The sequence below is a fragment of the Octopus bimaculoides genome, chromosome 18, assembly GCF_046866305.1.
Source record: "Octopus bimaculoides isolate indiv1 chromosome 18, ASM4686630v1, whole genome shotgun sequence".
NCBI classification, from domain to species: domain Eukaryota; kingdom Metazoa; phylum Mollusca; class Cephalopoda; order Octopoda; family Octopodidae; genus Octopus; species Octopus bimaculoides.
The window spans coordinates 55,517,574-55,533,467 of record NC_142945.1 but is presented as its reverse complement, the minus strand read 5'-3'; the positions used below and the strand labels follow the sequence as shown (position 1 = coordinate 55,533,467).

At 36.1% G+C, this 15,894-nt stretch overlaps 1 protein-coding gene across 7 annotated transcripts in view; it reads right to left on the bottom strand.

Moving 5' to 3' along the window:
- The window catches only part of LOC106883074 (uncharacterized), a 135,278-nt gene extending 128,210 nt beyond the window's left edge, over nt 1–7,068 (bottom strand). For 2 of the 7 annotated variants that reach the window (XM_052974340.2, XM_052974341.2), the window contains exon 1: nt 6,557–6,875. The gene's annotated coding sequence lies outside the window, so the exon portion shown is untranslated. Of the gene's footprint in view, nt 1–4,363; nt 4,534–6,556 lie in introns of those variants that run through there. The other 5 variants (XM_052974339.2, XM_089366312.1, XM_089366311.1 and 2 more) reach the window with 4 other exon arrangements.
- Between the last annotated feature and the right edge of the window lie 8,826 nt (nt 7,069–15,894).

Genomic DNA, 15,894 nt, shown 5'->3' with positions numbered 1-15,894 from the left:
TGCAGTTCGTTTGTGGGCTAAATCTACATACGATACAGTTCCTATCAGTGCAGGGGGTTCTACTGAAAGGGTATGTTCTACTGATAAGGGATTTGATAGGGTTGCCTGGCCTTTCAACAACCTTAATTCTTAGCTTAAGTTTGTCTAGGGCCCTTCTAAAGCGGTACGCCAGTTCGCCTCTAGGGGTGGTGTCGACGAACATGACGCTTTGGTACTTGTGGCTATTGTACCATGAGCTTGCCTTCCCTATTTTCTTCTTAGTTCTTTCTATGGTGTTCCATGATTTGCTCCTATAGAGTGGGCAAATCCCATTCCTATCGTTGCGTTTGATTGTTTCAAACTTCTTCATAGCTCCTTTGTAAACCCTGATCCATTCTTTATGGCTGTAACCCGAGAACTGCATGCGGTGGACGAAATGTTGTATATGTCTCTTTAATTCTGTAGGGTCGCACATGCAGGAGACATTTCGCAATACTCTGACGAGGTCTGCCATCAATATGTTGAATTTGGCATTGTCCGCAATAGCCGAGTTCCGGTGGGTCAGGTACTTGGAGGCCATAGGTTTTGTATAGTGTGAATGGAGGATTCTGGTTTTATTGTTCTTAGTTTCTAGCCAGAGTTCAGTATCTAATACAGGTAATCTATGGTTAGGGTGTTTAGTAGGGTAGTCTATCGTAACTCTAATACTCTGGTGGATGGAGTTAGCTATTTGCTGGATGCTCTCCATAGTCTTAGTTTCTATTTCTATTTCAGGGGTACTCTCTTGTGGGGGTGTCTTTACCACTAAGTTGATATCATCGACATATCGAGAGTACACATTCACGAGTATGGAGTTCTGTGTCAGGCGTTCCTTAAGCCTTCTGTCCCACCATACCATGAAAAGATTGGCCACATCACCGGCGATACTAACCCCGATGGCTGCCCCCTCGTCCTGGGCGTATAATTTGTTGTTAAATTTAAAGGTGTGGCCTTTTAGGGTGACCTTTATACTAGCTCCTAGTGCATGTGCGATCATTTTCTTTACCTGGTGGATATTAGTGGGGGTCCGTATGGCTCTGGTCCATCTACTCCATCTCTCTATAGGGGTCTTCCTAGCCATAGAGGTAATTGTGGGTGGTCTACCTCTTAGACGTCTACTAGGGCAGAAATCTCTAAGGTCGTATCTATCTAGGGTTAGGGTTAGGGTTAGGGTTAGGAGGCCCAGTTCTTCTGTGTTGACTTTTTGGAACTCTACTTCGCTCTCGTTGATCATTTCCACGCACTTTTCCACTGCAAAATCCACGTCGATAGATGGGTATAGTGATACCACATCCATGCTACCCACTATACACCCTGTCAGGTTGCAAGTGTTGTTGCAGTCGTTGATCCTGCTGAGGAGATCTTCCGTGCTGTCACAGACATCAGGTGACATCTGGATTATGGGGCGTATGATCATTGAGAGGAAGTAGGAGATCCTGTAGTTACTAGCGACATTCGCTCCACAGACTGGTCTTGTTGGTGGTCCCACTACAGGATTAGTTGTTACTTTGTGGTCCTTACGGAGCCCATACAGCGTCGGGATATCATTGTTCCAGGCTTGGAAGTTGTTGGCTGTGCGCTTCTGGGGTCTAAGGACAATTGTCCACATCATCATGTGGGCATTGAGGACTTTTTCTCTTTCCTCATATATAAATATATATATATATAAATATATATATATATAAATATATATATATATATATATATAAATATATATATATATACATATATACATATATAAATATATATATATATACATATATACATATATATATATACATATATAAATATATATATATACATATATAAATATATATATATACATATATAAATATATATATATACATATATAAATATATATATATACATATATAAATATATATATATACATATATAAATATATATATATACATATATAAATATATATATATACATATATAAATATATATATATATATAAATATATATATATATATATATACATATATAAATATATATATACACACATAAATATATATATACACACATGTATACATATATACACACACACACACACATATATGTACATGCACACACACACACACACATATATAAGTTAGAGAGAGAGGAGCGAGAGAAGTGGTTAGAATTAATATTTGAAGAAATGACGACAGTAAAAGCCGACAGCTCGATCCCCATAAATATTTTCACACTGCATTAAACAAATAAAATAGAAACGAGCCAACCAGCTCGTCCGACTTGGCAAAACACCTGAATGTCTTGAATAAAGATTCATTGGACAATATTAGCCGTAATAGAGAAAAAAGATGACAACGTCACAGCCGGAATGCCTTTGATCAGGGATGGGTTCGATCAAAGCTGACCTGGAGTTAAATAAATCTCAGGGAAAGAAAATTGGCAAAAATCATGAGCTTATTTGATTTTACTCGAGAGAGAAAAAATAGATTCAAAGAAGGAAGTGACAGCATTGAATTAAAAGTTTTAAATATTTCAGTCAAATCGATTTAGAAAGATTTAAACTGTGTGTGTGTGTGTGTGGTAGTAGGTGGTGGTATTGGCGTTGAGGTTCCAATCTTAATTTTAATGTTTTAAAAGTGGTAATTATTGTGAATGCCAAGAAAGTTGATGAAGCAAAGACAATGAGTTCCAACATCACCATGTCTCTCTGTTGCTGCTAATAATGGATGGGAAACGAGAGCCAAAGCTTGCCTACGTAAAGGAAGGGTGAATTTCCTTTAGAATTGAACAAAAACAAATTCTATTGATTTCTCACTGATACAAAATTCAAATGTCGAGGGTGTTCTACAGAAGACGACGATTAAATCGAATCTCCATATATTCCAGTAACATGACTGGTACTTGGACAGACATTAATAAAATAGGAAGTGAAATTCACAGCTGTTGTTGAAATGTCAAACAAATGCGCAGCATTAGATACATGTGCTTTTTTGAATAAGGGTCACTTCTTAAATTAACCAAGAAAGCATCGAAATGATAATAATAGACACAAATAACAATTATGATGATTCCTTTATTGTCCACGAAATGTTTACGAGAAAAAAAAAATCGTTATCCTTGTTGCTATTTCTACGGCATTGAGTCTAAATTATTATAATTCTTTATTCCACGCTGGTATTTCAAGCGGCATCCCCTATCAAAAAAGCACTAATTTAGACACAAGACCACACAAATAATAATAATGATAAAAATAATAATTTCTAATTTAGGCCCAAAAGGCAGCACATTTTCGGAGAAGGCAACAGGAGGGATCTCATCGATTCCTGATTTGATGCCAAATAAAATGCATTAAACGATGGTGGCTGTAAAACAGAACTATTATTAATATTTATATTATACTCAACTCATATATATTAAGTTATTATACGAATTATTATTATTCTGTTGGTATGAGATGAAAATATTTGCAAGCAAATAATGATGGAAGAGTTTATATGAAATAAGTCAACATCAACAAATGGCAGCAGCAACGGTAATAAGGATGGTGTTGTTCCTGCTACCGACGTCTGTAGAAGGATAGAATTTAGAAATGGTATATACTTAGGATAGACTTGATTGGATCCAATTCTATCAGTTTTATGTCGCAGCTTCACAAATAATACCTTTTTTTTTTTTTAAATAAAATCGAAATAAATATGAAAGAGAAAGAGAAAATGAAAGATTATTGTCTTCCTTGAAAATAGTTTCTATATTTTCACACATTGCTTCGAAATAAGAAATGATGACACTTGAAATGAGGATGTTTTTTTAAAAAAATATTTCTTTCCCAATATAAATAGTTGATGTTTCATTTCTATAATCGAAATATATTTGTGAATTCAATGAAATATTTATAAGAAATCTGTGTCTTAGTATAAATGTTATAACAACATTCTGAGAGAAAACGGTATTTGAGGATGATGAAGGTACCAGAGAGAAAGACCATGATGAAATATATATAAAAATACATACACTCAGCAAATTAAGGAGTTTGTATGTGTGTATATAAATACACACACACACAATATATATATATATATATATATATATATATATATATATATATATATATATATATATGCACTTAAACGTCTGGGCATGAAGTAACAAGCTCTAAGCAGGGCTGACAGTGGAAATGGTAAACATACATTTCCGACTAAATTCTATCGTCAAAGACAAAATAAAAGCAAAATAAAAATCAACGAATATCCATTGCTTCCTTCTTTAAAATAAATAACAAATTCCTCAATGTTCCGCCAGAATTCACAACAAACAAGAACAAGGTCACAACTTGTTGACCGAATATAAAACAAACCATTAAATAAATATTATTAGAATATCGATATTACTTGTTTTTTCCTGTTGTCCCCGTCTCTTTCAGGATAAAGGGTCTTTTCAAAGCAAGGTATTTTAAAGACAGTTTTGATGTCAAGACGTTTCTTCAGACCAATTCCGACACCAGAACCCGTTTACTGATAAAACGACACGGCGTTCAAACACACAAGCAAAACTGTTCCATATCATTGTTTTTATTTTTATTATACATACATTAGTATACTTATATATTATACACGCATATACATATATACATTCTACATATACTTTAAACTGATGAGAATAGATATTAGACCCTGATCTTAGCCTATATCATATACATGCATATATCCTATAATTATTATATACATATTGTACACATATTATATACCTATACATACATATTATATACATATATATACGTATTATATACATATACATATATATATATACATATATATACATGTATATAATACATATATACGTATTATATACATATATATACATATTATATACATATACATACATATATACATATACATACATATTATATGCATATATATACATATTATATACACACATATTATATACATATGCACATAAAAACATACATTGTATATACATATATATTGTATATCTCTTGTATACATACATGATAAATAGATATTCGAAAAGATGGTCACATATTTTCATTAATAATTTTAGCCTAGAATTATTATCACAGTAATAAAATAAAATAAAATTTCTATTGTAATAATTGTTTTGTAAATATTTATTTATCTGTGTTAATCTAATCTTATATTCAGGAATAGATTTCACTTTTTATCTCTTGTTATTTATCAAACAGCTATGAATACTCACAGCAAATATACACAAGTCATCAGCAACAATTCCTTAACATTTGATAATAATGGTTTCCTTTTGTTTTACAGTTCTTTTGGTTCCTGCCAAACTCAAAAGGTAAAAGAAAACCATTGTTTATTGATAGAATAATTATTAGTTTTAGTGGCAACCAACTGCCAGGTAAACCATTCTTATCCGTTAAACAACGACTGAAACCCACGTTTATATTTGAATTATTGCCGTAGAAAAGAAAAAGGAATTGTTGCATATTTTGATAAGAGAGACGTAAATATAATAAAATATGATTTTGGAGAAGATGAGAGGAGAAGAAAAACAGCATCAGATGAGGATTTAGGAAGGCACCATGACAACAAGATCAGAAATCAATTGGAAGAAATAAACTATGGTCATGTTTAATGTAATAATAATAATAACAATGTTGATAGTGGATAGTGTAGGATATTTAAATGTATTTATATAAAAAAAAACCTATCAAGTGTGAAGGGGATTCGAGGCGGATGGGAGAAGAAGAAGAAGCATTCAATGATGAATGGTGAGGAAAAAAAGTTTCGTATCACATATGTTGTTTGGTGGGGAAGCAACAGGGACCGATGGGTTAATTAATTAATTAATAATAGTGTCAGAAGAGTGTATATATCGGTCAGGATGGAAGATAAAAGGAAACGATCCTCAATCCACTTTGAGTTGATGAGGAGTCAACCGATGAGCTAGAAATAGCAGCCAATTCCACTCCCAATTCTCCATCACATCTAACAACCAACGGTATTTAAAAAAGACATATTGGACAATGTAACCATGCATGTAGTATGCCAAATAATAATAATAATAAAAAAAAACGTGATGGTCATTGCTGGAACACTTTTGATCATAGGAGATATTGTCTGCTCTATCGGTGTTGATTTGGAGCCAAGAGGCGTAGCGTAAGGAGCAACCCACAAAGTGGCCAACACTCAAGAAGGCACGACCACAGCCTCGAAAGTTCAATTATAATTTAGATTCCTTCTCCAAAACATCATATACATCATCATCATCTCTCTCTCTCTCTCTCATATATATGATATATATGCGCGTGTGTATTGTATGACAAAGAAAAGGGTTATCGCTCCCACCAGCGGAGGGAAAAAGCATCCGATGAAAAAAGAAGGTAGCGGTGGTTCCAGTTGGGAGGAAACAACGACAGGAACCGCACAAGAACGATGGACAAAGAGACAAATATTCACACACACATATATATCATATACATATATATCGTGAATGTGTGTGCGTGTGTGTGCCATGAAATGCGGCAGTCGAAGATGAAGTTTAGGAAAGAAGAAGCGAGAATAACATAAATATTAGCAGCAACACGTTTCTTTGCCACTTACCTCTTCTCATTTCTTCTCCTGTCGCAGTGAAGCTGGGAAGATCTCACCTCGTTAATTAGCTTTCCTCTCCACATAGGTAAAAAAAAAAACGTGTGTGTGCGTGTGCTTATATATGATATATATATATATATATGTATATGTGTGTGTGTATGTATGTATAGGTATGTGTGTCTGTGTTTATTGTATGAATGTTACAATAAATAAAAGCAGACAAGATACATAAACAGCCGTGAGAAGCTGTCTCTCTCTCAGTAACGTTGCCACCACCACTAGAAGTAGTAGTACTACTACTTCTACTGTTGCTGCATCACCCTCTATCAGTACTACTACTGCTGCTGCTGCTGATGTTGTATTGTTTTTCTTCCTCCTCCTCCAGCACTCTTCTGAAATCAACAGCTGCTCCTGCTGCTGCCTCACAGGGTCTCAGCTGACCACCACCAAGCACTGTCAAGCGGATGCTCTGCCGACTGGAAGGCTGTTGATGATGATGGGCGTTGTTGCTGATGTTGAATGGTTTCTAAAACATCACAACACAACGCCATGGAATCGGCGATGAAGGGAAAAGTTAGAGATCAATAAATCGATTATGAACTTTGTGCTGAAATGCTATTTATTTGATCAAATCCCGAAAGGATTTCTAAGGGAACTCGGGAAAATCGACCCTGGTGGGATTTGAACTCACTGTACAAAGGGACACAACTAAATACTGCAAGGCGTTTTGTTTTCAGACGCCCAACTAAATTTATTGATTCTCCTCAATGTCAACATAAGGTCCATCAGTTTTCACATTGCACTTTTAAGGAGACCAATACATTCCCTGATCTTTTAATAAACACAGGTTGTTGCATAATAAAAGTTTATGGTCAGAAATATATTTCTTGGCGATTTGGTCACGAGCAACGCCATAACTACCGTCTGCTGCTACCCGCACTTTGGCTGACTTGTTTCAAAGCTTTCTAAAAAGCGCAGCTTGAAAATAGGTCTTTGGAAACGTAGATTATGATTATGTTGATAAAAGAAAAGAAAAAAGGGAATTTTTTAGACGGATTTCAGATCAGTTACTCACCGATTTAATGACCTACTAACTTATTAAAATGCATATCTTCAAATGGCGTTTTGTTGAAATATATTTTCGAAAGTGTAAACTACGTTTAATGTTGACTAGTCAGATATTTATCCGAGGAAGAAAATGGAAAAGGGCTCAAGTTGCGGGAATTGGTAATAAAATTAGGTTAAAGGTGAAACGAAATTCCTTTTTAAAAATGCCTTTTTTCCGCCCAAAGTTTATCAATGTATTCGTAATTTACGCCCTCGAAAAGGTGTCATTGCAGAATTTCATTAAACAAAAAACATGTATTTCTAGAAAGTTAGAGGAAACTAAGTCGAAGCATTAAACTGTAGAAATGCCATTATAATTGTTTTTCATTTTTTATAATTAAAATTTAAATATAACAAAACGTGATATTAATTTCTAAGTTTCTAAACAACAGTATCTTGCTCTGAAAGGATTTTATGCAATTGTTATTTAGTCACGAAATCCCGTATTTTTATATCAAGAACAATTTTTTTCATTCATTCATTCGCATGCATAAGTGATACCTTATGCTTTTTTTCTTTTTTAGGTTCTGAAAGGTAAAAATCGATGATTCTCGAACAATTGTTGATTTAGTTATAAAATACATTTGAAAATCTTTCCCCTTATTCGTCCCTTTATGCAGGGCTGGTTTACAGGAGACATCAAATCACTCTCGCCCCTGCTTTCTGCTCACAAGGTTGTTGCGTTATGTGAAGCATGCGGAAATAAGAATAAATTGTTGTATTTCTATCTTCTTCCTATTTGAGCCATGGCGACGAACTAACATGTCATCGGCTAATTAGCTTATTAGAACTTTAAAAAAAAAACATTTACTGGGTTTGTCGAATCCAGTTCGGGTGTCGGTAACCATAAAGATACACATTCGATATTATATGTTTGAATTTTAAGAAAAGATACTCTACGATGTAATATTTTCAGTTAGGTTATGCTGTGCGATCTGTTGAATAAAGAATGACTACATTACAATAAAGATATAAACGCATTCCCTATTGCGATATTTCTTAACTGTGGAAATTGTGCAAATCATACGTTGATATAAGTAATGTAGGTCTTTTTCTACAGAAAGAACATCCATGCATACATATTCTAAATACTTGATGCTTCTTTCCCAAAGGTAAATGTTAGAGATGTTTAAAGTGTGTGTAGATATGGTCTATGCACACGCACTTGTGTGTGTGTGCAATGTCCTTCCCTGTGTAACTGGTATTGCGTCCTAGAGACATGTTTTAGCAAAAGCTGAGAAGTGCCTCCTCCCAGTTGTCTTCGAGCACGCCAGATACCAACCCGAAATTCCTTAGCGCCTGTGTTATTGCTAGCTCGTCGTTAGCATTAGATACCTTTCCTCGGCTTGCCTCTGGATCATGTCGATTAGATGGGAACGGTTTACGAGGTGTTTGCCTTATTGGAAGGCGATATTTTGCACAGGCATTGCTTTGAGTGATGGTCACACTCGTCTACGAGTTGACAGCCATTAACTACTTATGTGCTGTGAATGTGTGTAAAATTGGTATTTATTTAAATATGTTTTAAAAACAAAATGGGAATGCCATACAGGATAAAAATGGAAGCTCCTGAAACAGCTTGAACCATATATCAACAGAAGCAGATGATGCAAATTTTGCTTGGGCAAGAGGGCAAGAACCCTAAAAACTTCGCTTGGTTTCCAGGCCTCCTTAAATTCAAAGAGTGAAGTGTTTTGTCATAAGAGAAAAATTCGTATTGAAGACATGAGTTTCCCCGATTGCTGACTCGTGAACAGAAAAGATGAACAAAAACTGATCCTTTTTGGGGGTAAATACAGCTAAAAGCGGTCAAAGGGAGATAACTCAGCCTCACTCAAAAGGGGTTTTCGCTTCAAAGAATTTTGTATTGGTTTTTTTTTTTCACTACCAAGCTGACCAAGTCTGTATTCCATTAGAAAAGAGTTTATGTGCCTCCAGCCACTCACCAACTCTGATGAGTGACCTATACTGCTAAGAGTAATAATTGATGTGAAACCAACGGTAGTTTTCTATCTGGTCATAACCAACAACTATTTAATATATATATACATATATATAGAGAGATAGATAGATATTATGTAAATGTGTGTGTGTGTGTATATATATGTACATATTATGTAGTTCCACAAAGATGGTTGTGTAGTCAAAAACAAAGGTGAAAAAAAGAGTTTAATGAATGAAGTCCACAGACTCTCATTTGACAGATTCACTTTACAATGCAATAGTGATTGACTCATTAGAAACTTATATAGCCAACAGTGTTATTGTTCAGAATGTGTGTGTGTGTGTGTATTTGTGAGTAGGAAAGAGATAGAATGGTGGTGGTGGGGGGGGGGAGAAATAGAGGGAAGAGGTTGCAAGAACTAATCAGTTAAAAAACTGGATTTTATGCAATAATTTGTTGCTAAAACTAAGATCTTTGTACTTTCACCTCCCAATCAGAAGGAATAATTTTATTATAAAAATATTATTTATGTTGGTTCTATTTATATCTTCTGTTTTCCTAATGAAATCTGGTTGACAGAATTGATATGTTTCTGAGAATCCCATACAAAGCTTGTAAATGACCCCAGCCAGATGTGAAACGTTGGCCCTAGTTTAAATTGCTCATTAAATATTTTAATAATTAATACTAAATACATTTGATCTATGTATGAAATCTGTATAAGGCATGGCTGTGTGGTTGAGAAGTTTGGCTTTGCAGCCACATGGTTCCAGGCTCTGTCCCATTGCACAGCACCTTGGGCAAGTGACTTCTCCTTTAGTTCTGTCCCATTGCACAGCACCTTGGGCAAGTGACTTCTCCTTTAGTTCTGTCCCATTGCATAGCACCTTGGGCAAGTGACTTCTCCTTTAGTTCTGTCCCATTGCACAGCACCTTGGGCAAGTGACTTCTCCTTTAGTTCTGTCTCATTGCACAGCACCTTGGGCAAGTGACTTCTCCTTTAGTTCTGTCCCATTGCATAGCACCTTGGGCAAGTGACTTCTCCTTTAGTTCTGTCTCATTGCATAGCACCTTGGGCAAGTGACTTCTCCTTTAGTTCTGTCCCATTGCACAGCACCTTGGGCAAGTGACTTCTCCTTTAGTTCTGTCCCATTGCATAGCACCTTGGGCAAGTGACTTCTCCTTTAGTTCTGTCTCATTGCATAGCACCTTGGGCAAGTGACTTCTCCTTTAGTTCTGTCCCATTGCACAGCACCTTGGGCAAGTGACTTCTCCTTTAGTTCTGTCTCATTGCACAGCACCTTGGGCAAGTGACTTCTCCTTTAGTTCTGTCTCATTGCACAGCACCTTGGGCAAGTGACTTCTCCTTTAGTTCTGTCCCATTGCATAGCACCTTGGGCAAGTGACTTCTCCTTTAGTTCTGTCTCATTGCATAGCACCTTGGGCAAGTGACTTCTCCTTTAGTTCTGTCCCATTGCACAGCACCTTGGGCAAGTGACTTCTCCTTTAGTTCTGTCTCATTGCACAGCACCTTGGGCAAGTGACTTCTCCTTTAGTTCTGTCTCATTGCACAGCACCTTGGGCAAGTGACTTCTCCTTTAGTTCTGTCTCATTGCACAGCACCTTGGGCAAGTGACTTCTCCTTTAGTTCTGTCTCATTGCACAGCACCTTGGGCAAGTGACTTCTCCTTTAGTTCTGTCCCATTGCATAGCACCTTGGGCAAGTGACTTCTCCTTTAGTTCTGTCTCATTGCACAGCACCTTGGGCAAGTGACTTCTCCTTTAGTTCTGTCCCATTGCACAGCACCTTGGGCAAGTGACTTCTCCTTTAGTTCTGTCTCATTGCACAGCACCTTGGGCAAGTGACTTCTCCTTTAGTTCTGTCTCATTGCACAGCACCTTGGGCAAGTGACTTCTCCTTTAGTTCTGTCCCATTGCATAGCACCTTGGGCAAGTGACTTCTCCTTTAGTTCTGGGCTGACCAATGTCTTGTGAGTCTCAACTCATCATCAGTTTTAAATAACCGATCCATCAAGGATCTTTATACAATGTGCCTTTCCTTCATTTACTTCTGATATGAAGGAGATTTGTCTGCTATGTCTAGCAGGTTGAATGGCCATGTATAGATTCTTTTGTTAGCTTACCTGACGTGTTTCTAATAAAAGTGACACATATTTATCATTTATCATATTGGAATGGAAATTATGGAGTTTATCAAGTGGCATTAACGCTGCTGATATACAGCATGCACACACACACTCACACTCACACACACACATCCCACAAATTCACAGACAGACACACACAGCAGCAGCATATATGATGTAAACACACACACACACAAATACATACACAACCACACACACACACACAAATACATACACAACCACACACACACACACAAATACATACACAACCACACACACACACACAAATACATACACAACCACACACACACACACAAATACATACACAACCACACACACACACACAAATACATACACAACCACACACATGCTACTAACTGTAGTGGCCTTGCAAACCTATTTTTGTTCATGGAGGATTAGTTAAATCATAAATGATTTTGGATTAAACTAGTAAAAGAGTCAAACTTGAGTCATGTGGATTCAACCAGAGTCAATAAAACAAAGTCAACACAATGTTGTTGCTGTTGCAGTTGTTGTTGTTTAATCTCAGGTGAAGTTTGATGAAGCCATCTTGAGATCATAACAGTTCCCAGGACTCAGACAATTATTGGTATTACTACCACTTTTTTCACCGACCACAACTGCTTTACCTCCCAAGCTAACCTGTCATATCTCTCGACTTTTCTTTCTTCCTTATCGCATACCTTGTTGTCAGCTGGGCATGCTATGTCTATGATGCAGCATCGTATGCTTTCTCTTATTATTATTATTACCATTATCATTATCTTCATCATCATCATCATCATCATCAGTTAATGTCCGCGTTCCATGCTGGCATGGGTCGGGTGGTATGAGAGGAGCTGGCAAGCCAGAGGGCTGCACCAGACTCTACTGTCTACTTTTGGATGGTTTCCACAGCTGGATGACCTACCCTCATCAACCAAATGTGGATGTGATGTAGTCAAGGCCTTTGACAAAGTTGAATAAGAGATTATATGTCACAAAGTGCATGACCTTGGAATCGCTGGAAAACTAGAAAAGTGGTTGCATGACTTTTCAAAAGGCAGAAATCAGACAGTTCCAGCCAATGGAACCACAACTTTTCAGCATTCTGTGGAGGTTTTCAAAGAACATCTGAGATATCGAAGGAACCAACATCACAAAAAGAGGCACAAAAAAAAAAAAAAAATATAGCTCCATGCAACTTGCTACAATACAGGAAAGAAAACCAATTGCACTAAAAGGCAGTGCCCCAGCATGGCCTCAGTCTCCAGCTGAAACTAGTAAAAGAATAAAAGAACACTAAGAATATTCATTTATTACACACCCACACAAATAAGTATATATGTGTGTGTGTGTATGTATAAATATATGTATGTATGTATGCATATGAGAGTGTGTGTGTGTGTATATATATATATATAGAGGCATGATGTATATATATATATATATATATATATACACACACACATATATTTATATCATTGGTTTGCTTATAGAATTGTTTATATTCTTGGAGAAGTGCTATTCCAGACACACCCGCTGACATCAAACTGAAGAATTACACCTGTACCATAACACTTTTGTAGATTAAGAACAGTCATGTCATATCGAAAATAGCAGCAGGATTCCAACAGATAGTGTGTGTGTGTGTGTGAACATAGTCACAGACACATACATGTACCTACAAGAACATTGGCATTCCCATACAGATGCGTTTGTGTTTATGTGAATACGTTTGTCTCAGGAGTAAAATGTCAGAACAAACACAACCGGACTTTCAGTGGAATATTGTGTTTGATAAATAATGTTTTATGTGCTATAAATCGTATTCAGGGTGTAGGTGTATATTTGAAAAGCATTGTATATGGTTTAATGCTGCCGCAGAACACCTTGAGGAAGTATCTTACATCATAATGGCTGTGGGTTGATGCATAAGTTGTCGGTAGAATTTAGTCAATGGAAATTGTGTGCAGAACTGCATACACACACACACATACACATGTGCAGTGTGCACACACACACACACACATATATATATATATATATATGTGAATATAAATATATATATATATATATACCTATATATTTGTATGTATATATATATATATATAAATATATAGGTATATATGTATATATATAATATGAATATATGTGCATGTATGTATGTGTAAACATGTATCTATGTTTATGCTTCCACCAATTTAAAAAGAATGGTGTTATTATTCTTGTTGTCTTCTTTCATGTCTCATAACTTAGCAGTTTGACAAAGCGGTTTCAATAAAAGACAGATTAGACTGAAATAAATGTTAGATTATATATGATCAACAAGACCTCTCCAAGGTGATGCCCCAGCTTGGCCACAATTGTAACCTGATAAAAAGTGTAACGATTATAAAGGAAAATAATAAAAATAATGAATAAAGAAAAATCTGTGAATTCTGCTAGAAATAACAGCTAATGGTGAGACAGTAATGCATTGATGAAGTAGAATATTTTAAAATGAAGGCATTCATGCAAAAAAGAGGAAATATCAAAGAAAGGTTATTGGGTAAAATATCGGCTTTTGAGGATTCTGCATAAATCAGGTTTGGTAAGTGATTCGGTAGATTTCATGCCAGATAGAATTCACTGACATTAATGGCAATGCTCTTTAATTCCTTTCATCTCATTTCTCCCTCTCTCTCTCTCTCTTGCTTTTCCTCCTCTCTCTACTACTCTAAAAATATGTGATACTCTTTCAATAATGGAGTCAATGTATGTCCAGAAAAACCACCACCACCACTACTACATTACTTAGTTCCCTTGACAAATTTTCGATCCCTTTTGACACCCCTACTTCAGGGTTGCACTCACAACATGATCAGAATTAACAAAAGAACCTCAACGCATGAGAAAAATCTGCTAAATTACCTTCTTTGCAAAACAACATTTTGGCTGGTTTAGTCTTAGATATTACAATGTATGAATAAAAGCAAGAGGAGATGGTCATGGTTGGACTTGCTGTAGAAACAGTTAAATAACATAAAACTACTACTATTGCTGCTATTTATGCATGACTCATGTTCAGTGAGCTGTGACAGAAAACTGCTGCTGCTGCTATTACTGCAGTCGCTGCTCGTTTGTTCTCGGATATTTAATTCTTTGCCATTTTGTTGTTGTTGTTAATCTCTGGAGTCTTTGATCTGGAGTCAGCTTTTGATTAAAGTCATTTTACTTCAGGGAAAACAAGTTAACAAAGCGTCTTTACAAGGTCACCCAGCCTGCTAGAAATAGTAGCAAAAGGTTCCCCTAAACAACATCACACTGGCTTTAAAAAGATACAAAGGTGAGTTGGTAGTCACAGGTGTAATCTTTGATTATAATTTGCCTTTATCAAGTCCAACATGGACCAAACAACATCAATTTTCAGGAAATACCTGAACATCACAACATAACAATCAATGCTTAGTAGAAGTCCTCACCTCTACAAACTCTTTGAGAAACCATCATGCAAACCATGAAGAATGCTTCCATTGCACAAGCTTTCCTACTTTTCAAACTGCAACCAATTCTTTTGGTTCCTTGTGAAAAACATTTTTTAACAACTTTGTGCAATCTCCCTTCACCTAAAACCTTGACTTCTTAAACACAATGCTTCAGTAAACAGGCAAAGCTGTGTGGTTAAGACAAATTCACTTTGCAGTTATTTGGTTTCAGGTTCAATTCCACAGCACAGCAGCACTTTGGCTAAGTCTCCAGAGTTGATGGGGTGTTAAACAGCTCTAGATCTTGTTTATCAACATAAACTGTTCTTTGTTTTGCCAGTCGGTGAAGCATATCAAGGAAGTACTGAGAACCTCATTAATGAGAGAGAATGGTCTGAAGATGATAACCGAGTTGAGGTTTCAATCCCTGATCAATGCTATTTCACTTCCCTCAAACATCTAAGGTCTTTGGGGATGAATTCAACAATGTCCTTCCTCTTTTGCTGCAAAACTTGGCTTTATGCCAAACGAAGAAAAAACAATTTTCAATATTGAAAGCAAAAACAAACAAATGACCTTCGACCGATTCCTTTATTTTTTTTGTTTGGCAAAAATGTCAAAAGAAACATTTATTGATTTCTTCACAGCTCAGAACTGTGTTACCAACACCTTTCAAAGTGT